Source organism: Lithobates pipiens, unplaced genomic scaffold (assembly GCF_037356315.1).
Source record: "Lithobates pipiens isolate NorthernLeopardFrog02 unplaced genomic scaffold, aLitPip1_a1.2 Scaffold_35, whole genome shotgun sequence".
Taxonomy (NCBI): Eukaryota; Metazoa; Chordata; class Amphibia; order Anura; family Ranidae; genus Lithobates; species Lithobates pipiens.
This window is the reverse complement of record NW_027507811.1, coordinates 19,832,510-19,854,193: the sequence shown is the minus strand read 5'-3', so window position 1 is coordinate 19,854,193 and position 21,684 is coordinate 19,832,510. Positions and strand designations below refer to the sequence as shown.

Sequence of the window (21,684 nt, the reverse complement as noted above, 5' to 3'; positions counted from 1 at the left end):
AGCATTGGGTGCTGATAGAAGGGGGGCTGCAGGAGCATTGGGTGCTGATAGAAGGGGGACAGCAGGAGCATTGGGTGCTGATAGAAGGGGGGCAGCAGGAGCATTGGGTGCTGATAGAAGGGGGGCAGCAGGAGCATTGGGTGCTGATAGAAGGGGGGCTGCAGAAGCATTGGGTGCTGATAGAAGGGGGGCTGCAGGAGCATTGGGTGCTGATAGAAGGGGGGCAGCAGGAGCATTGGGTGCTGATAGAAGGGGGCTGCAGGAGCATTGGGTGCTGATAGAAGGGGGGCTGCAGGAGCATTGGGTGCTGATAGAAGGGGGGCTGCAGGAGCATTGGGTTGTGAGAGAAGAATCTATAAGCACAGTGTGTGGTTAGAGAAGGGAGGCTTCAGATATATTTGCTGAAGACATGGTGGATGGCTGATAGAAGGGGGGCTGCAGGCATGGTGATAACTGAGAGAAGGATGCCAGCAGACACAATGGGTTTTGAGAGAAGAATCTGCAGGCACAAAAGGTGGTCAGAGATTGGGTGCCGATAGAAGGGGGACTGTAGGCATGTTGGATGTTGAGATATGGAGGACTGCAAGCAAGATGGTTGGTGGTGGTGGAAGAATGGGGGCTGCAGGCACATTTGGAAAATGAGAGAAGGATGCCTGCAGACACAATGGGTTTTGAGAGAAGAGTCTGCAGGCACAAAAGGTGGTCAGAGAAGAGGGGCTGCAGATACATTTTCTGTAGTTATGGTGGGTAGCTAATAGAAGGGTGGCTTCGGGAACATTGGGTGCCAATAGAAGGGGGGGCTGTAGGCATGTTAGATGATGGTTGGTGGTGGGAGAACGGTGGCTGCCGGCACATTTAGAAGCTGAGAGAAGGGTGCCTGCAGGCGCAGTGGGTTGTGAGAGAAGAATCTGCAGGCATACTAGGTGGTTGCACAAGAGGGCCTGCAGATACGTTTGCGGAAGGCATGGTGGGTCTGCAGGAACCTTGGGTGCTGATAGAAAGAGAGTTGCCGGCACATTAAGTGCTGAGAGTTGGGGAACTACAAGCAAGAGAGGTGGCGAGAGAAGGGAACTTCAGGCATGTGGGGTGCAGAGAAAATAGGGGCTTCGAGCATAGAGAAGGGGTACTGCAAGCAGGATAGATGTAGTAATGAGCAGAGCATTGAGCAGATGAAAGCACAGTAGGTGGTGCAAAAAGGTGGGTTACAGGCACGTGGGGTGGTGAAAAAAATGGGGGCTGTAAGTGCAACAGGTATTGACAGAAGTCTTACTTTATCCCACTGCAACGAAACAGGGCTTATTTTATTCCATTGACCCCCAACAATGGGTTTTCTTTTAATTTTGCTGACAATGGGGCTTAATTTATCCCACTGACACAAATGATTAATATGCATATCAAATTACAGTATTTGTATTATATACTTTCATTGGGTTTTTTTTTTTTTTTGGGTGTAATTGTAAAATTGAAGAATACTCCAAGAAGCCGAGGTGATATAAAATGTAGGCTGCAGTTTGTATTTTCTCCACAAGGTGGTGATCTCACTTCTTGTCGCTGGAACGCAGAGATGGGAAGTGATATAAGCCGAAGACAAGAGAGAGGAAAGCTTGAAGGAGGCAGAGGGAGATACTGTATTCCAGCAACGGAGGAGGTAATAAGAAATTATTTTATAATTACACCCAGTAACCCCCCTTCATGTCCGTCCTCTTCCATTTTAGCAAACTGTCCTTCCAGAGCCTCTGGTTTATAGACCGGATACATCCTAAATAAAGAACCATTTATCCAACTGTCCATCCAGAGCCTCTGGTTTATAGACCGGATACATCCTAAATATAGAGCCATTTATCCAACTGTCCATCCAGAGCCTCTGGTTTATAGACCAGATACATCCTAAATATAGAGCCATTTATCCAACTGTCCATCCAGAGCCTCTGGTTTATAGACCGGATACATCCTAAATATAGAGCCATTTATCCAACTGTCCATTCTGAGCCTCTGGTTTATAGACCGGATACATCCTAAATATAGAACCATTTATCCAACTGTCCATCCAGAGCCTCTGGTTTATAGACCGGATACATCCTAAATATAGAGCCATTTATCCAACTGTCCATCCAGAGCCTCTGGTTTATAGACCGGATCTATCCTGAATATAGAGACATTTATCCAACAATGTAACCTTAACCCTAACTCCAAGCTGTGTCGGGAATTCTGGGACATTATCCAGTAACAGACAAGGGATGCGTCTGGATGGTGACTGTATCATTGTGTGTGTCAGGTTCCTCTAAGGTGTCAGGATGTCACTGTCTATTTCTCCATGGAGGAGTGGGAGTATTTAGAAGGACACAAGGATCTCTACAAGGACGTCATGATGGACAATCAGCCGCCCCTCACATCACCGGGTAAGAGGAGACTTTATTGTAAAGGAGAGAGCAGTAAGGAGGGTCCACCTAGATCCCCCATCATCTGATAAACACATAGAAACAATGTATTCAGTCAGTGTGTGTGTTTCCTACAGATGGATCCAGTAATGGGAACCCACCAGAGAGATGTCCCCGTCCTCTGTATTCCTGGGATTCCACACAGGAAGATCACACCATCCCCCACCATCATCAGGTAGATGGGACTGAGTAACTAGAACTAAAATTCTTCTTTCTAACTTTTTGTTCCCTTTATCAATGTATTCTATTACCTTTGGGTTTTAGGGTGAAGATATCAAAGCTGAAATTAAGAAGGATGAAGAAGAAGAAGAGAGGTTGGTGAGTGGAGATCAGAAGTCTATGAAGGAAGGGGAGATGATTAAGAGAAGTAAACAGGAGGAATCTTCTCTACATATGGACACAAGTAAGTGATAAACATTACATTTAGAAACAGTTCACATTTTCATTTACTTTTATAAAATACATATTTACATTGTTACATCAGTTGAAAAAAGATATATATGTCTATTTAATTTACCTAAAAGGAAAATAAAAAATTCAAAGTGGGCATTGACCCAGAATAAGGCAGAATGCCCATATAAAGCTCGGCATAATTTTCTTCAAAATAAAATAATTCCTTCCTGATCCTAACAAACAATCCGATAACTCGCCAGATCAACATTTTGCTATGTTTTTTCTACAAATATTAGTAGCTGTTTGTAGTTTTTTGGTATTTACAACACTACCCAATGTGGTAAGCTTAACTGCTGACTGTAGCCATCAATGTACCTACCCACCACCCAATGTATTGTGAGTATTGTACACCATATGAAAACAACATCCCCAGTCATCATAAGAAGGCAATTATATTCAATACACTAACCAATTGTCTCACCAAATTAGTTTGAGATACTGTACACCATATGAAAGGTCCATCTCCACTCCTCAATATAACGTCATGTTCCCAACAAATGAGGAGGAGATACTGTACACCATATGAAAGGTCCATCTCCATTCCTCAATATAACGTCACGTTCCCAACAAATGAGGAGGAGATACTGTACTCCATATGAAAGGTCCATCTCCATTCCTCAATATAACGTCATGTTCCCAACAAATGAGGAGGAGATACTGTACACCATATGAAAGGTCCATCTCCATTCCTCAATATAATGTCATGTTCCCAACAAATGAGGAGGAGATACTGTACATCATATGAAAGGTCCATCTCCATTCCTCAATATAACATCATGCTCCCAACAAATGAGGAGGAGATACTGTACACCATATGAAAGGTCCACTTCCATTCCTCAATATAACGTCATGTTCCCAACAAATGAGGAGAAGATACTGTACACCATATGAAAGGTCCATCTCCATTCCTCAATATAATGTCATGTTCCCAACAAATGAGGAGGAGATACTGTACACCATATGAAAGGTCCATCTCCATTCCTCAATATAACGTCATGTTCCCAACAAATGAGGAGGAGATACTGTACACCATATGAAAGGTCCATCTCCATTCCTCAATATAACGTCATGTTCCCAACAAATGAGGAGGAGATACTGTACACCATATGAAAGGTCCATCTCCGTTCCTCAATATAATGTCATGTTCCCAACAAATGAGGAGAAGACACTGTACACCATATGAAAGGTCCATCTCCATTCCTCAATATAAAGTCATGTCTCCAACAAATGAGGAGGAGATACTGTACACCATATGAAAGGTCCATATCTCTTCTTTAATATGTTGTCAGGATTTCAAGAAATGAGCATGAGAAAGTTTCATCTCCATTCTCACAGTAACAATGTAATCAATGCACAAGCAATGTTACCCAAGTTTATTGTGGCGTATCTCTTATCTCTTATTATCTCTTATTTGGTAAATGACTTATCCATCTGTACACTCTACTCTGCTGAACTGACATTGCTGTAACATATTTGGTAAATGTCTTCTACTGTCATATCTTTAAACTTCCATATTTAATGCTAGCTATATAACAATTACACTACAATAGCAACATTACTGGTGACTGATTCTAAACCCCATTTACTTCTCTTGATCATTGAAGTAATTAGCTTTACGACCCTAGCCTGTGTCTGGTATTGGACATCTTCTCTCCCATATTCAGGTGTCTTAAATCAGACCCTATGATGACCAATAGAGAAATGCATGCCTTCTTACTCTCCCTATAAATTGAAATCATTCTATGGGGTGGCGCAGACCGGGCAAGGCTCAGACATCATGGCTCTTTCCTGAGTGGCTCTGTCACGAGTGATGCGCAGTTTCAGCGACGCAGTTTAACGAAAGCAGGATAACTAAAGCTGGATGAAGACACAACAAGAACTCTGCTCCACTCTGCAAGACAACAAGCAAACCAGCAATTCTCATTTATTTAGTATCAAGTCAGATTCCCACTCTATCTAGTACGATGCTCCTCATTCTCTTCCTTCTCACATCAGTGTATTCTATCCTCAAATTCTCCTTACTCTATCCCTCCCCTCTACCCTGCAGCATACACATATCACCCTCACTCCTACCCTCTCCCTACTACCGCACCCATCATCTCCTGCATTTGCTGCATCCATATGCTGGCATAAACTCCAAGGCCACTAGACACATGCACTCATGCTCATCTCACTCCCATCTTGCGTTCCTCACCCTCCTCCTTCTCCTAGTCTCAGGTGACATTTCTCCTAATCCTGGGCCGCCACTCTCAAACTGCAAGCCACATCTTCAAAACACCTCCCCCTCTGGCAACCACCGCAATCCACTCAGTTTAGTTTCTATCCCCCTGCTTCCTCAAAGCAGCCCCCCTATCTCATGCGCCCTTTGGAATGCCCGCTCCATCTGTAACAAGCTAACATCTGTACATGACCTCTTCATCTCTCATAGCTTCAACATACTTGCCATAACTGAAACCTGGCTTCAAAATTTGGACTCAGCTTCTCCTGCTGCCCTCTCCCATGGTGGTCTCCATTGGACTCACTCCCCCAGACCCAACGGAGAGAAAGGAGGTGGAGTTGGATTCCTTCTATCTCCACAATACACCTTCCAAGTCCTTCCCATCCCTCCCTCTCTTTCCCTCTCTTCTTTCGAGATGCACTGTATTCGCCTGTTTTCTCCTATTTCTCTGAGGATTGCAGCAATTTATCGGCCTCCTGGACCGGTGTCGCGCTTTCTTGATGACTTTGCTGCCTGGCTACCCTACTTTCTCTCCTCTGAAATACTCACCATCATTCTTGGTGACTTTAACATTCCTATCAACATTAACAACCCAACTACAGCTAAACTTCTTGACTTAACTTCATCTTTTGACCTAACCCAATGGACACATACTTCCACTCACTCCAATGGTAATACCCTTGACCTTGTATTCTCCCATCTCTGCAACCCTGGCAACCTCACAAACACCTCCTTTCCTCTCTCTGATCACAACCTCATTAGTTTCACTGTATCTTTGTCTCCAACCACCCATCCCTCCAAACAGCAAACTATCACTTGTAGAAACCTTCGCCACCTTAAGCCTTCTCTTCTCTATTCTGCTACTGATCACCTATATGATATAATCTCTCCCCTGTCCTGTCCTGACCTTGCCATCTCTGTCTACAACAGTTCACTCTCATCATCACTAGATGCACTTGCTCCTCTAACCACACGCAGAATCAGGCCCCCCGACCATTACAACCCTGGCAAAATGACAACACTAGAAATCTCAAGAGACGTTGCCGTGCTCTTGAACGGCTGTGGCATAAAACCAAATGCCTCCAAGACTTCACCATATATAAATCTGCCCTTCTAAAATACAATTCCTGCCTCCATGCTGCCAAACAAGCCTACTTTGTATCTCTTATTAATACTTTGTCATCCAATCCTCGTCGGCTCTTCTCAACTTTTAACTCTCTGCTTCGTCCCCCACCCCCTCTACCCACCAACTCACTCACTGCCCAAGAGATTGCCAATCACTTCAAAGACAAGATTGATGCAATTCGCGAGGACAACTCCGCTGTGCGTACATCTTCCCCATCCAACATGCCTGGCCCAATAGCACATTCAACACTCTCCCCTTTTGAATTGGCTACTACTGAAGAGGTTGCAAAACTTTTCGCAGATGCTCACCTAACCAATTGTCCCTTGGACCCTGTTCCCTCACAACTATTAAGGTCACCCTCTAATTCTATCCTATGCTCCCTCACTCACATCTACAATCTCTCCCTCTCAAGTGGCACCTTCCCCTCCCCTCTAAAACATGCGCTGATCACCCCCATACTTAAAAAACCCTCTCTGGACCCCACCAACCTGAACAACTTAAGACCTATCTCATTGCTCCCATTCACCTCTAAACTTCTAGAACCGCCTTAGCTCATACCTCAGTGAAAATAACCTTCTCGACCCATTACAGTCTGGCTTTCGCTCTCAGCACTCCACGGAAACTGCCTTACTAAAACTCACTAACGATCTACTAACTGCTAAAACCAACAGCCAGTACTCCATACTCCTACTACTTGACCTCTCTGCTGCCTTTGATACTGTTGACCACCCGCTCCTTCTCAATAAACTCCATTCCCTTGGCCTCCGAGATTCTGTGCTTTCCTGGTTCTCTGCCTATCTATCACAGCGCTCCTTCAGTGTCACCTACAACTCTGTATCCTCCTCTCCATTGCCCCTTTCTGTGGGGGTCCCCCAAGGCTCTGTTCTTGGACCCCTTCTCTTCTCTATTTATACCTCCTCCCTTGGTCACCTGATAACCGCCCATGGCTTCCAATACCAATTATACGCCGATGACACCCAAATCTATCTGTCTACTCCTCACCTCACTCCTTCAGTCTCCTCTCGCATTACTAACCTGCTAACTGACATATCAGCATGGATGTCACACCATTTCCTTAAACTAAACCTCTCTAAAACTGAGCTATTAATAATCCCCCCTGCACATACCCTCCTCCATGACTTTTCCATCAAAATCAACAATGCAACCATCGGGCCCTCCCCTCACGCCAGGGTACTCAGTGTAACCCTAGACTCTGACTTGTCATTTCAGCCCCAAGTCCAATCGTTGTCAAAAGTTTGTAGATTTCACCTCCGTAACATCTCTATAATTCGCCCCTTTTTAACAAATGAAACTACCAAGATCCTCATTCACTCCCTTGTTATATCTCGCCTTGACTATTGCAACTCCCTTCTCATTGGCCTGCCTCTCCATCTCCTCTTCAGTCTATCATGAATGCTGCTGCCAGACTTATCCACCTTACCAACCGCTCAGTGTCTGCCAACCCTCTCCTCCAATCCCTACACTGGCTCCCAATCACCCAGCGAATTAAATTCAAAATACTAACCACAGCATGCAAAGCCATTCACAACTCTGCCCCGAGCTACATCACCAATCTTGTCTCCAAATATCACCCAAACCGTCACCTCCGTTCTTCTCAAGACCTCCTACTCTCAAGCTCTCTTGTCTCCTCCTCCCACACTCGTCTCCAGGATTTCTCCAGAGCCTCTCCAATCCTCTGGAACTCGCTACCTCCACCGGTCCGGCTATCCCCTACTCTTGCTACCTTCAGACGATCCCTGAAAACTCATCTATTCAGGGAAGCCTATCACGTCTCAAACTAATCTCCTACCACTTCCATCAACTCATTCCCAACAGTTATAACCTTCTGTACCACCTGCCCCACCCTTTTAGATTGTAAGCTCTTCTGAGCAGGGCCCTCTTAATCCTCTTGTATTTAATTGTATTGTAACTGTATTGTCTCCCTTTTATATTGTAAAGTGCTGCGTAAATTGCTGGCGCTATATAAATCCTGAATAATAATAATAATAATAATAATTATCTCCTTTGCATTGGAAAGGAAAGAGCAGTACAAAGGGTCCACCTAGATCCTCCATCATCTGATAAACATATAGTCTGTGAAGAGATCTAAAACACAAGGACTGTAGGGGTTTTGAGAACCAGAGTCCAGTAATCACTAACCAACCTGTACACTTCGGTAAGTCACCGCTGAAACCAGCTGTACAGTGGTGTGAAAAAGTGTTTGCCCCCTTCCTCATTTCCTGTTCCTTTGCATGTTTGTCACACTTAAGTGTTTCGGAACATCAAACCAATTTAAACAATAGTCAAGGACAACACAAGTAAACACAAAATGCAATTTGTAAATGAAGGTGTTTATTATTAAAGGTGAAAAAAAATCCAAACCATCATGGCCCTGTGTGAAAAAGTGATTGCCCCCCTTGTTAAAACATACTATAACTGTGGTTGTCCACACCTGAGTTCAATTTCTCTAGCCACACCTAGGCCTGATTATTGCCACACCTGTTCACAATCAAGGCATCACTTAAATAGGAGCTGCTTGACACAGTAAGGTCCACCAGAAGATCTTTAAAAGCTACACATCATGCCGAGATCCAAAGAAATTCAGGAACAATTGAGAAAGAAAGTAATTGAGATCTATCAGTCTGGAAAGGGTTATAAAGCCATTTCCAAAGCTTTGGGAATCCAGCGAACCACAGTGAGAGCCATTATCCACAAATGGCGAAGACATGGAACAGTGGTGAACCTTCCCAGGAGTGGCCGGCCGCCCAAAATTACCCCAAGAGCGCAGCGACGACTCATCCAAGAGGTCACAAAAGACCCCACAACAACGTCCAAGGAACTGCAGGCCTCACTTGCCTCAGTTAAGGTCAGCGTTCATGCCTCCACCATCAGGAAAAGACTGGGCAAAAATGGCCTGCATGGCAGAGTTCCAAGGAGAAAATCACTGCTGAGCAAAAAGAACATCAAAGCTCGTCTCAATTTCTCCACAACACATCTTGATGATCCCCAAGACTTTTGGGACAACATTCTGTGGACCGATGAGACAAAAGTGGAACTCTTTGGAAGGTGTGTGTCCAAGTATATCTGGCGTAGAAGGAACACTGCATTTTCATAAAAAGAACATTATACCAACAGTAAAATATGGTGGTGGTAGTGTGATGGTCTGGGGCTGTTTTGCTGCTTCAGGACCTGGAAGACTTGCCATGATAAAAGGAACTATGAATTCTGCTGTCTACCAAAAGATCCTGAAGGAGAATGTCCGACCATCTGTTCGTGTACTCAAGCTGAAATGAACTTGGGTTCTGCAGCAGGACAATGATCCTAAACACACCAGCAAGTCCACCACCGAATGGCTGAAGAAAAACAAAATGAAGACTTTGGAGTGGCCTAGCCAAAGTCCTGACCTGAATCCTATTGAGATGTTGTGGTATGACCTTAAAAAGGCCGTTCATGCTCGAAAACCCTCTAATGAAACTGAATTAGGACAATTCTGCAAAGATGAGTGGGCCAAAATTCCTCCAGGACGCTGTAAAAGCCTCATTGCACGTTATCGCAAACGCTTGGTTGCAGTTGTTGCTGCTAAGGGTGGCCCAACCAGTTATTAGGTTTAGGGGGCAATCACTTTTTCACACAGGGCCATGATGGTTTGGATTTTTTTTCACCTTTAATAATAAACACCTTCATTTACAAATTGCATTTTGTGTTTACTTGTGTTGTCCTTGACTATTGTTTAAATTGGTTTGATGTTCCGAAACACTTAAGTGTGACAAACATGCAAAGGAACAGGAAATGAGGAAGGGGGCAAACACTTTTTCACACCACTGTATATATTCTACGTCCATCTGTATAGTGTGGAGTAGGAGTGGAATGTATAACTGATGGGTTTACTATAACTAAGAGAATTTGGTGAGAAGCTCCCCTTCCACCACCTGGATCTGTTTACATGACCCACGCTCTGTGCTATCCTCCAATTTTCTAGCAGTTGAGGGTCTGTGAACTGGCAGACTTTATCCATCATCCCGGTTTGTTTCAGAAAATGACAACCTGCAACCAACTATCTTTAGTTTCTGGCATGCATGGGAAATCTGTAGACCCTGCTGCATAGGCGTGAAGGGCTTAAGTGACTTTAGAGCCATTTGGAATTGCCCCAACAATATAAAGGTCTGAAAATGCCAGGACAGTAGAAATATCCCCCAAATGACCCCTTTTTGGAAAAGTAGACAGTTCAAGGTATTTAGTAAGAGAGTAGCATTGTGGTGGAAGTTCCTATTGGCATTCGTGTGGGCTGTTGGTGCATTACATGTTTGAATCGGCATCCATTACCTGTCTATTGGTGCAAGTCTAATCTCGCTCAGGAGGAGGTGATATTCTTGGAGCTGAGGACTGCTGAGACTACTTTGAGATGTTATCTACTGCTTCAATGTCTTTACCTTAGGGCCAGTTCACACAGGGGGCGACACGAGGCGACACGACTTTCCGTGCCGCGACCTGACAAGTCGCCCCCGTTCTGTACAATGGAACCGTTCTAAGAGGAGCGACTCGAGTCGCTCCGACTCAGAAAAAAGGTTCCTGTACTACTTTTGGGCGACCTCGGGGCGACTTGCATTGACTTCTATACAGAAGTCATTTGCAAGTCGCCGCTGAGGTCGCGGCGAGGCAAGTCGGTGTCGCCTCGCATTGCCCCCTGTGTGAACCAGCCCTAAGGGTAAGAGTGTCAGGAACCATGAAACAGACTGAGACAGATGTACAATTAAATCACACTTGTTTATTAATAAAAATAAAAAGGTAAATAGAAAAAAGCGTAGTCAAGCATAGCCAGAGTCCAGTAGCCAGATCGGGTAGTCAGCCAGTCCAAAGTTCATTAACCAGATCAGGAAATCAGCCAGTCCAGAAGTCAGGGATCCAAGGAGAGCAACTGCAAGCAGGATAAGAAGCCAGGTGGGATGTCAGCAAGCCAGTCTTGAAACAAACAGCAGGAGATGGTTCCTTGTGATGCGACCAACGTGAAGACAAAGCAAAAGTGAGATGGAAGGCTTTAAATAGACAGGTCAGACGAGCATCATCGGGAAACAGCTGGTAACTGTGGAAAGAGAAGAGAGCTGGCAATTAGCCGACAGCTGAGCGGCCAGCCCAGAGGAGGAAGGGCTAAGCCAGCCCTGACAAAGAGTCAGCATGATGGCCTCCATCTATCATCACAACAGTTCAGGAACATCACTTTGAATGCTTATGATCTTATTATTTATTATGGACATTATTTAGTACAGTGCTGCACCATTACCCCAAACACATAGAAAGTAAGAGGAGACTTCATTGTAAAGGAGAGAGCAGTATGGAGGGTCCACCTAGATCCCCCATCATCTGATAAACACATAGAAACAATGTATTCAGTCAGTGTGTGTGTTTCCTACAGATGGATCCAGTAATGGGAACCCACCAGAGAGATGTCCCCGTCCTCTGTATTCCCGGGATTCCACACAGGAAGGTCACACCATCCCCCACCATCATCAGGTAGAAGAGTATAAGCTATGAGATGACATTCTATGTCCATTCTTCTTCCTTTTTTTTATATATCCATTCTATCATCGTTTGGCTTTAGAGTGAAGAACTGAAAGACATCAAATTTGAGAATAAAGAGGAAAAAGAAGAGACTTTAGTGAGGGGAGATCAGCAGTCTGTGGAGAAGGGAAGTCCTCTGTATTCCCAGGATACACAGGAGGATCACAACTATACTGAGAATGATCAGGTAGATGGGAAAAAAAGAATTCAAAATTATTCTGAGAAGAAATTCTTCTATTGGCAGCAGTGTTTTAGATGTTATATTTTATCATCTCTGAAATCTAGAATGAAGAACAGAAAGACATTAAAGTTGAGCATAAAGAGGAAGAAGAAGAAGAGATGTTGGTGAGTGGAGATCAGAAGTCTATGGAGGAGAGAGAGATGATTAATAAAAGTAAAGAAGAGGAATCTTCTCTACATATGGACACAAGTAAGTCATAAACACTAAATGCAGAAGCAGTTCACATTATTATTTTACTTCTATAAGGATAAAATATGCATTTACAGAGATACAAAAACAAAGCACCCTTTAGATACCACATGAAAGGTCCATCTCCATTCCTCAATATAACGTCATGTTCCCAACAAATGAGGAGGAGATACTGTACACCATATGAAAGGTCCATCTCCATTCCTCAATATAAGGTCATGTTCCCTACAAATGAGGAGGAGATACTGTACACCATATGAAAGGTCCATCTCCATTCCTCAATATAACATCATGTTCCCTACAAATGAGGAGGAGATACTGTACACCATATGAAAGGTCCATCTCCATTCCTCAATATAACGTCATGTTCCCTACAAATGAGGAGGAGATACTGTACACCATATGAAAGGTCCATCTCCATTCCTCAATATAAGGTCATGTTCCCAACAAATGAGGAGGAGATACTGTACACCATATGAAAGGTCCATCTCCATTCCTCAATATAACGTCATGTTCCCAACAAATGAGGAGGAGATACTGTACACCATATGAAAGGTCCATCTCCATTCCTCAATATAACGTCATGTGCACAGTTTATGTTAAGGGGGACTCTGATGGGGACATCTGATGTAAGGGGACACTCTGACAGGAATGCCTGATGTAAAGGGGCACTGTGATGGGGCACTCGATTTAAAGATGCACTGTGATGGGGCACCTGATGTAAAGGGGCACTGTGATGGGGACACCTGATGTAAAGGGGCACTGTGATGGGGACACCTGATGTAAAGGGGCACTGTGATGGGGACACCTGATGTAAAGGGGCACTGTGATGGGGGCACCTGATGTAAAGAGGCACTGTGATGGGGGCACCTGATGTAAAGGGGCACTGTGATGGGGCACCTGATTTAAAGACGCGCTGTGATGGGGGCACCTAATTTAAAGGGGCACTGTGATGGGGACACCTGATGTAAAGGGGCACTGTGATGGGGACACCTGATGTAAAGGGGCACTGTGATGGGGACAACTGATGTAAAGGAGCACTGTGATGGGGACACCTGATGTGATGGGGACACCCGATTTAAAGGCGCACTGTGATGGGGGCACGCTGATGGGCATATTTTATTGTAAAGCTATCCTAGTTCCAACTGTCCACATGTTTAATATTGTAACTGAAACTTGACAATAAGTGCTCATGCACACGGACGTTTTAAAAAACTGGCTGCAAAGCTAGCTCCGATGCCTGGAAAAATTGTTGTTAAAAACGTGATTTTTACCGCGTTTTGCATTGGCGTTTTTGCGCGTTTTTTAGCGTTAGCGTTAAGTAGCGTTTTTTAAGAAACACATCTCTTGGCTATAGCACTCAGAAAACAAAGAAAATATGTTGCGCGTTTATGCGCGTTTTTGCGCGTTTTCCCGCGATTCGCGTTTTTACAGCTCTAGCTCCACGCCACGGAACGCACTGGTCCTGGGTTTTTTTTACAGCTTAAAAACGCCTATGCCATTTGCAGCTCAAAAACGCCTAGGTGGGCATGAAGCCATAGACTAACATGGACAGCCGTTTTTAAGCTGCAAAAAAAGCTCAAAAAAGTGGCTGTAAAAACGTCCGTGTGCATGAGGCCTAAATATTGTTGAAATGCTAAGGAAATTGTACATTTCTCATGTTTTTGATAGATATACAGTGACTACAATCTTTCTGAGTCATAGCACAGACTTGAGATTCGGACCTCGGCCCAAAGAAAATTTTGGCGACCGGACCTCCTTGAATTTTAATTCATTACCCCTGCTGTACACCATATGAAAGGTCCATCTCCATTCCTCAATATAATGTCATGTTCCCAACAAATGAGGAGGAGATACTGTACACCATATGAAAGGTCCATCTCCATTCCTCAATATAACGTCATGTTCCCAACAAATGAGGAGGAGATACTGTACACCATATGAAAGGTCCATCTCCATTCCTCAATATAACGTCATGTTCCCAACAAATGAGGAGGAGATACTGTACACCACATGAAAGGTCCATCTCCATTCCTCAATATAACGTCATGTTCCCAACAAATGAGGAGGAGATACTGTACACCATATGAAAGGTCCATCTCCATTCCTCAATATAACGTCATGTTCCCAACAAATGAGGAGGAGATACTGTACACCACATGAAAGGTCCATCTCCATTCCTCAATATAACGTCATGTTCCCAACAAATGAGGAGGAGATACTGTACACCATATGAAAGGTCCATCTCCATTCCTCAATATAACGTCATGTTCCCAACAAATGAGGTGGAGATACTGTACACCATATGAAAGGTCCATCTCCATTCCTCAATATACCGTCATGTTCCCAACAAATGAGGAGAAGATACTGTACACCATATGAAAGGTCCATCTCCATTCCTCAATATAACGTCATGTTCCCAACAAATGAGGAGGAGATACTGTACACCATATGAAAGGTCCATCTCCATTCCTCAATATAACGTCATGTTCCCAACAAATGAGGAGGAGATACTGTACACCATATGAAAGGTCCATCTCCATTCCTCAATATAATGTCATGTTCCCAACAAATGAGGAGGAGATACTGTACACCATATGAAAGGTCCATCTCCATTCCTCATTATAACGTCATGTTCCCAACAAATGAGGAGGAGATACTGTACACCATATGAAAGGTCCATCTCCATTCCTCAATATAACGTCATGTTCCCAACAAATGAGGAGGAGATACTGTACACCATATGAAAGGTCCATCTCCATTCCTCAATATAACGTCATGTTCCCAACAAATGAGGAGAAGATACTGTACACCATATGAAAGGTCCATCTCCAATCTTGTGATATTTTATTTAATATTGTTTCCCAACAGGTGGACACAATGTCCGGAATACCTCTGAGGAACATCTCATTGTATCTCCAGATTATAAAGCAGAAGATAATAACATTGTACAATATTCTCCAGGAGGAAATCCCGTTACTCCAAATATACATCCCAGACCTTCCCAATTGGGGGGATCAATGGATCCCTCTAATCCTGAGGAATCTTCTGATGGATCACACACCAAGACTATAGGATCTCACACTACAGATACTTCAATAGATCCTTCTATTCCCAAGGAATCTTCTTTAGGCAATGAAGATGTTCACACAAAAAAGATTTCGTTGTCATGTACAGTGTGTGGGAAATCTTTCACCAAAAAAAGAGCACTTCTTACACACCAGAGAAGTCACACAGGTGAGCGTCCCTATTCATGTTCAGAGTGCGGAAAATGTTTCATACAAAAAGGACACCTCATTAAACATCAGAGAATTCACACAGGTGAGCGTCCTCATTCATGTTCAGAATGCGGGAAAAGTTTCATTCAGAAAGGAGACCTTCTTAAACACCAGAGAATTCACACAGGTGAGCGTCCTTATTCATGTTCAGAGTGTGGGAAAAGTTTCATCCAGAAAGGAGACCTTCTTAAACATCAAAGAATTCACACTGGGGAGCGTCCCTATGAATGTTCAGAGTGCGGGAAAAGTTTCACTCAGCAAAAAGCACTTCTTACACACCAGAGAAGTCACACGGGTGAGCGCCCTTATTCATGTTCAGAGTGCGGAAAATCTTTCATTCAGAAAGGAGACCTTCAGACACATCAGAGGATTCACAAGGGTGAGCATCCTTATTCATGTTCTGAGTGCGGGAAATGTTTCATTCAAAAAGGTCATTTTATTGCACACCAGAGAATTCACACGGGTGAGCGCCCCTATCCGTGTTCAGAGTGTGGGAAATGCTTCATTCAGAAAGGAGACCTTCATATACACCAGAGAATTCACACGGGTGAGCATCCATATTCATGCTCAGAGTGCGGGAAATATTTCAATGACAAAGGAAACCTTCTTAAACACCTGAGAATTCACACGGGCGAACGTCCCTTCTCTTGCTCAGAGTGCGGGAAATGTTTCACTCAAGAAAAAGTACTTCTCACACACCAAAGAATTCACACTGGTGAGCGTCCCTATGTATGTCCAGAGTGCGGAAATCGTTTCATTCAGAAAGGACACTTTATTGTACACCAGAGAACTCACACAGGCGAGCATCCTTATTCATGCTCAGAGTGCGGGAAATGTTTTATTCAGAAAGGAGACCTAAAAAAGCACCAGAGAACTCACACAGTTTAGCACCCCTATTCAGCATTTATGGTGTGAGAAATGGGATACTTTTAGAAATCATGGGCCCCATACAGCCTGCCTGACAAGCCCCCTCACCCCCCGGATTACAAAAATGAAAAAAAAAAAGACATTTTGGAGGAAAAAAAATGTATTCGTTCATTGAAGATGAATGTATAGGACACAGAGGCTCCTGTTCATTCATAAACTGAAGCATAGTAAACAGTTTACTATATCAATGGACACAGGAGTGATCCGTACAGATTCTACATCTGCCTGTGTGCCCGCTACAGCTGGTGGGAGAGGGAAGCTGGGGGCGGTGCGGGGAAGGGGGGGGGGCGGCACATGGGGAGTCAGGTGTGGGCATCACAGGGAGGGGATCGGTGTGGGAAACAGGAAGGGAGATCGGCGTGGCGCACAGGAAGGGAGATTGGTGTGGCGCACAGGGAGGGGGATCGGTCTGGTGCACTGGGAGGGGGATCAGTGTGGCACACAAGCAGGAGGATTGGTGTGGCGCACAGGGATGGGGATCGGTCTGGCGCACAGGGAGGGGGATCGGTTTGGCACACTGGGAGGGGGATCAGTGTGGCACACAAGCAGGAGGATTGGTGTGGCGCACAGGGAGGGAGATCGGTGTGGCACACAAGCAGGAGGATTGGTGTGGCGCACAGGGAGGGAGATCGTGTGGCTTACAGGAAGGGGGATCGGTGTGGCGCACAGGAAGGGGGATCGGTGTGGCGCACAGAGAGGGGGATCGGTGTGTCGCACAGGGAGTGGGATTGGTGTGGCGCACAGGGAGGGAGATCGGTGTGGCACACAAGCAGGAGGATTGGTGTGGCGCACAGGGAGGGAGATCGTGTGGCTTACAGGAAGGGGGATTGGTGTGGCGCACAGGAAGGGGGATCGGTGTGGCGCACAGAGAGGGGGGTCAGTGTGTCGCACAGGGAGGGGGATCGGTATGTCGCACAGAGAGGGGGATCAGTGTGTCGCACAGGGAGGGGGATTGGTGTGGCTCACAGGAAGGGGGATCGGTGTGGCGCACAGGGAGGGGGATCGGTGTGGATCACAGGAAGGGGGATCGGTGTGTCGGACAGGAAGGGGGATCGGTGTGTCGCACAGGAAGGGGGATCGGTGTGTCGCACAGGAAGGGGGATCGGTGTGTCGCACAGGAAGGGGGATCGGTGTGTCGCACAGGGAGGGGGATCGGTGTGGCGCACAGGGAGGGGGACCTGTGTGGATCACAGGAAGGGGGATCGGTGTGTCGCACAGGGAGGGAGATCGGTGTGGCACACAAGCAGGAGGATTGGTGTGGCGCACAGGGAGGGAGATCGGTGTGGCTTACAGGAAGGGGGATTGGTGTGGCGCACAGGAAGGGGGATTGGTGTGGCGCACAGGAAGGGGGATCGGTGTGGCGCACAGAGAGGGGGGTCGGTGTGTCGCACAGGAAGGGGGATCGGTGTGTCGCACAGGAAGGGGGATCGGTGTGTCGCACAGGAAGGGGGATCGGTGTGTCGCACAGGAAGGGGGATCGGTGTGTCGCACAGGGAGGGAGATCGGTGTGGCACACAAGCAGGAGGATTGGTGTGGCGCACAGGGAGGGAGATCGATGTGGCTTACAGGAAGGGGGATTGGTGTGGCTCACAGGAAGGGGGATCGGTGTTGCGCACAGGAAGGGGGATTGGTGTGGATCACAGGAAGGGAGATCGGTGTGTCGCACAGGAAGGGGGATCGGTGTGTCGCACAGGGAGGGGGATCGGTGTGGCTCACAGGAAGGGGGATCGGTGTGGCGCACAGGGAGGGGATCTGTGTGGATCACAGGAAGGGGGATTGGTGTGTCGCACAGGGAGTGGGATTGGTGTGGCGCACAGGGAGGGAGATCGGTGTGGCACACAAGCAGGAGGATTGTTGTGGCGCACAGGGAGGGAGATCGGTGTGGCTTACAGGAAGGGGGATTGGTGTGGCACACAGGAAGGGGGATCGGTGTGGCACACAGAGAGGGGGATCAGTGTGTCGCACAGGGAGGGGGATCGGAATGTCGCACAGAGAGGGGGATCAGTGTGTCGCACAGGGAGGGGGATTTGTGTGGCTCACAGGAAGGGGAATCAGTGTGGCGCACAGGGAGGGGGATCGGTGTGGATCACAGGGAGGGAGATCGGTGTGGATCACAGGAAGGGGGATCGGTGTGGATCACAGGGAGGGGGATCGGTGTGGATCACAGGAAGGGGGATCGGTGTGTCGCACAGGGAGGGGGATCGGTGTGACTCACAGGAAGGGGGATCGGTGTGGCGCACAGGGAGGGGGATTTGTGCGGATCACAGCAAGGGGGATCGGTGTGGCACACAGGGAAGGGGGATCGGTGTGGATCACAGGAAGGGGAATCGGTGTGGCTGGACAGGAGGACAATTACAGATCAGTGTACTGTGTATGTGTCTCTCTCTCCAGCAGCTAAAAGCCAGTGGGAGGGAGAGGAGAAGGAACCGGCTTTCAGCTGCTGGAGGGAGAGACATGACATGAAATGTTTCAGCTTGTAAAATAAATATTTTTACTTATGTACCCTTCTATGCGATTTACATTGTTACTTTTTCATTTGTGACACGCCTCATTCAAAGTCCCATGACCAGTTTCTCTCTGCTAATACAGTATTAATAAAATAAATATTTGGAATTCAAAAGCCTGTGTTTCTATTGATGGCCAAAAACAGCCACGAACAATTCTTTTCTAAACAAGATGTTGAAGACAATGCGGTATCTCAGTCATTATTTCATGTAGCACTGACCCCCGAAGGAGATGCTGGTTTTTGTTGGACTTACCGTTACCTCACCTGCTCACTGTGTCCGTCTTAGGGGTCCCGTTGTAGAGTTGATTAAAGAATGTTTGCTCCGACACTGAAGCCGCGTACACGCGATCAAACAATCCGGTAGAAAAGTCTGTGTGTGGGCTCCGGCTGACTTTTTTTTACCCAAAAGTCCGGCGGACTAAGAAAGTAGTTTTGCACATCAATATGACCACCGGACTCGCATTTCGGTCTTGTCCCCTTCTTCGGTTCTTCTTGCCGGACCACCGCGCCTTCTTCTAGCTCTTTTACAAGTGGTGGCCTGGTCTTCTGTCGTCGCCGCCTTCTTTTCTTCTGTTCTTCTGTTCTTCTTTTCTTGAGCTGTTGCCTCGTCGCTGTCTCTGGTCACAATGACAGGCACGTGGCGTGCGGCGACTTATTGTCAGGAACCATGAAACAGACAGAGACAGAAGTACAATCAAATCACACATGTTTATTAATAAAAATAAAAATGTAAATAGGAAAAAGCGTAGTCAAGCAAGCCAGAGTCCAGTAGCCAGATCGGGTAGTCAGCCAGTCCAAAGTTCATAAACCAGATCGGGTAATCAGCCAGTCCAGACGTCAGGGATCCAAGGTGAGCAACTGCAAGCAGGATGGAAGCCAGGTGTGATGTCAGCAAGCAAGTCTTGAAACAACAGCAGGAGATGGTTCCTAGTGATGTGACCAACGTGAAGGCAATGGAGAAATGAGCTGGAGACTTTAAATAGGCTGGCCAGACGAGCATCATCGGAAACAGCTGGTAACAGTGGAGAGAGAAGAGAGCTGGCAATTAGCCGACAGCTAAGCGGCCAGCCCAGAGGACGAAGGGCTAAGCCAGCCCTGACAGTAACCCCCCTCAATGACCCCTCTCCCTCGGAGGGCCACCGGGCTTGAGGGGAAACCGTCTATGGAACTCGCGGAGGAGGACAGGGGCATGTACATCCGAGGATGAAATCCAGGAGCGTTCCTCCAGACCGTACCCCTTCCAATGCACCAGGTACTGTATGCGCCCACGGAACCTACGGGAGTCAACAATGGATCGTACCTCATGGTTCTCACCCTGAATAGGGTGAGGACGTGGCACAGAGGTGGTAAATCGGTTACAGACCAACGGTTTCAATAAGGAGACATAAAACACATTTGAAATGCGCATACTAGGAGGATGTTCCAACGTGTAAGCTACTGGGTTAATCCTGCGAAGGATACGGAACGGCCCAATAAACCGAGGTGCAAACTTCAGTGAGAGAACACGAAGCCGGAGGTTGCGAGATGACAGCCAGACCCTGTCCCCAACCTGGTAGGAAGGTGCTAGCAGGCATCTGCGGTCAGCATGGAGTCTGTACCTATCATTAGCATGACGCAAAGCCTCCTGGACCTGTACCCAAGTGTAATGAAGACCATGGAGATGCTCCTCTAACGCAGGAATACTCTGCGGAACAAATGAGTCAGGCAACATGGAAGGTTGGAAACCATAATTCGCCATAAATGGAGACAATCGGGAGGCAGAATTCAAGGCACTGTTGTGAGCAAACTCTGCCCAAGGTAATAGGTCAGACCAGTTGTCATGATGGTCAGAAATATAGCAACGTAGGACTGATTGGCTCGTTCTGCGGCCCCATTAGACTGCGGGTGATACACAGAAGAGAATGCAAGCTGGATTCCCAACTGTGCACAAAAGGCTCGCCAGAACCGGGAGACAAACTGACTGCCCCTATCTGAGACAATCACCTTGGGTAGCCAATGTAAGCAAAAGATCTCCCGAGCAAAAATGGAAGCCAGTTCTTTAGAGGTGGGCAACTTCTTAAGTGGAATACAATGACACATCTTTGAGAACTGGTCAACCACCATAAGGATAACAGTGTTGCCTTGGGAGTTGGGCAAATCCACAATGAAATCCATAGACAGGTGAGTCCAGGACCTCTCTCTATTGGGTATGGGTTGTAGGAGGCCCACTGGAAGGTGTCGTGGAGTCTTCCTCTGAGCACACATGGCACAGGCAGCTACGAAAGCAGTAACATCAGCCCGTAGACTAGGCCACCAGAATTGTTGGGAGATGGCCCAAATGAGTTGATTCTTCCCAGGATGGCCAGCTGCCTTGGGAGAATGATAAGTCTGGAGCACTGACGTACGGAGACTCTCTGGGACAAAGCAGCGGTCACAAGGTTTATCAGGAGGAGCATGGACCTGAGCAGCAAGAATTTTGTCACCCAAAGGAGAAGTAAGACTGGTGCGAACCATAGCTAAGATACGATCAGGAGGAATCATAGGAACCGAAACCGACTCTGACTTGAAAGTGGAGGAAAATTGTCATGACAAGGCATCAGCCATTACATTCTTAGTACCGGGTAAGAATGAGACAATGTAGTTAAAGCTCGACAAGAAAAGAGCCCATCGCGCCCTTCTGGGAGAGAGTTGCTTAGCCTCAGACAAGAATGTAAGATTCTTATGGTCAGTAAGAATAAGAACGGGCACAGTGGTACCTTCAAGGAGATTTCTC

General features: G+C 46.4%; 1 protein-coding gene and 1 pseudogene across 2 annotated transcripts in view; one reads left to right on the top strand and one right to left on the bottom strand.

The window, feature by feature from the left end:
• LOC143955192 (uncharacterized) overlaps nucleotides 1-21,684 on the bottom strand; it is a 422,346-nt gene that overhangs the window by 30,972 nt on the left and 369,690 nt on the right.
• The window catches only part of LOC143955408 (uncharacterized), a 52,600-nt pseudogene that overhangs the window by 15,796 nt on the left and 15,120 nt on the right, over nucleotides 1-21,684 (top strand). Inside the window, exons 3-6 of the transcript XR_013269804.1 lie at nucleotides 11,646-11,743; nucleotides 11,832-11,978; nucleotides 12,077-12,221; nucleotides 15,093-16,408. The product of XR_013269804.1 is annotated as an uncharacterized LOC143955408 (transcript). The remainder of the gene's footprint in view (nucleotides 1-11,645; nucleotides 11,744-11,831; nucleotides 11,979-12,076; nucleotides 12,222-15,092; nucleotides 16,409-21,684) is intronic.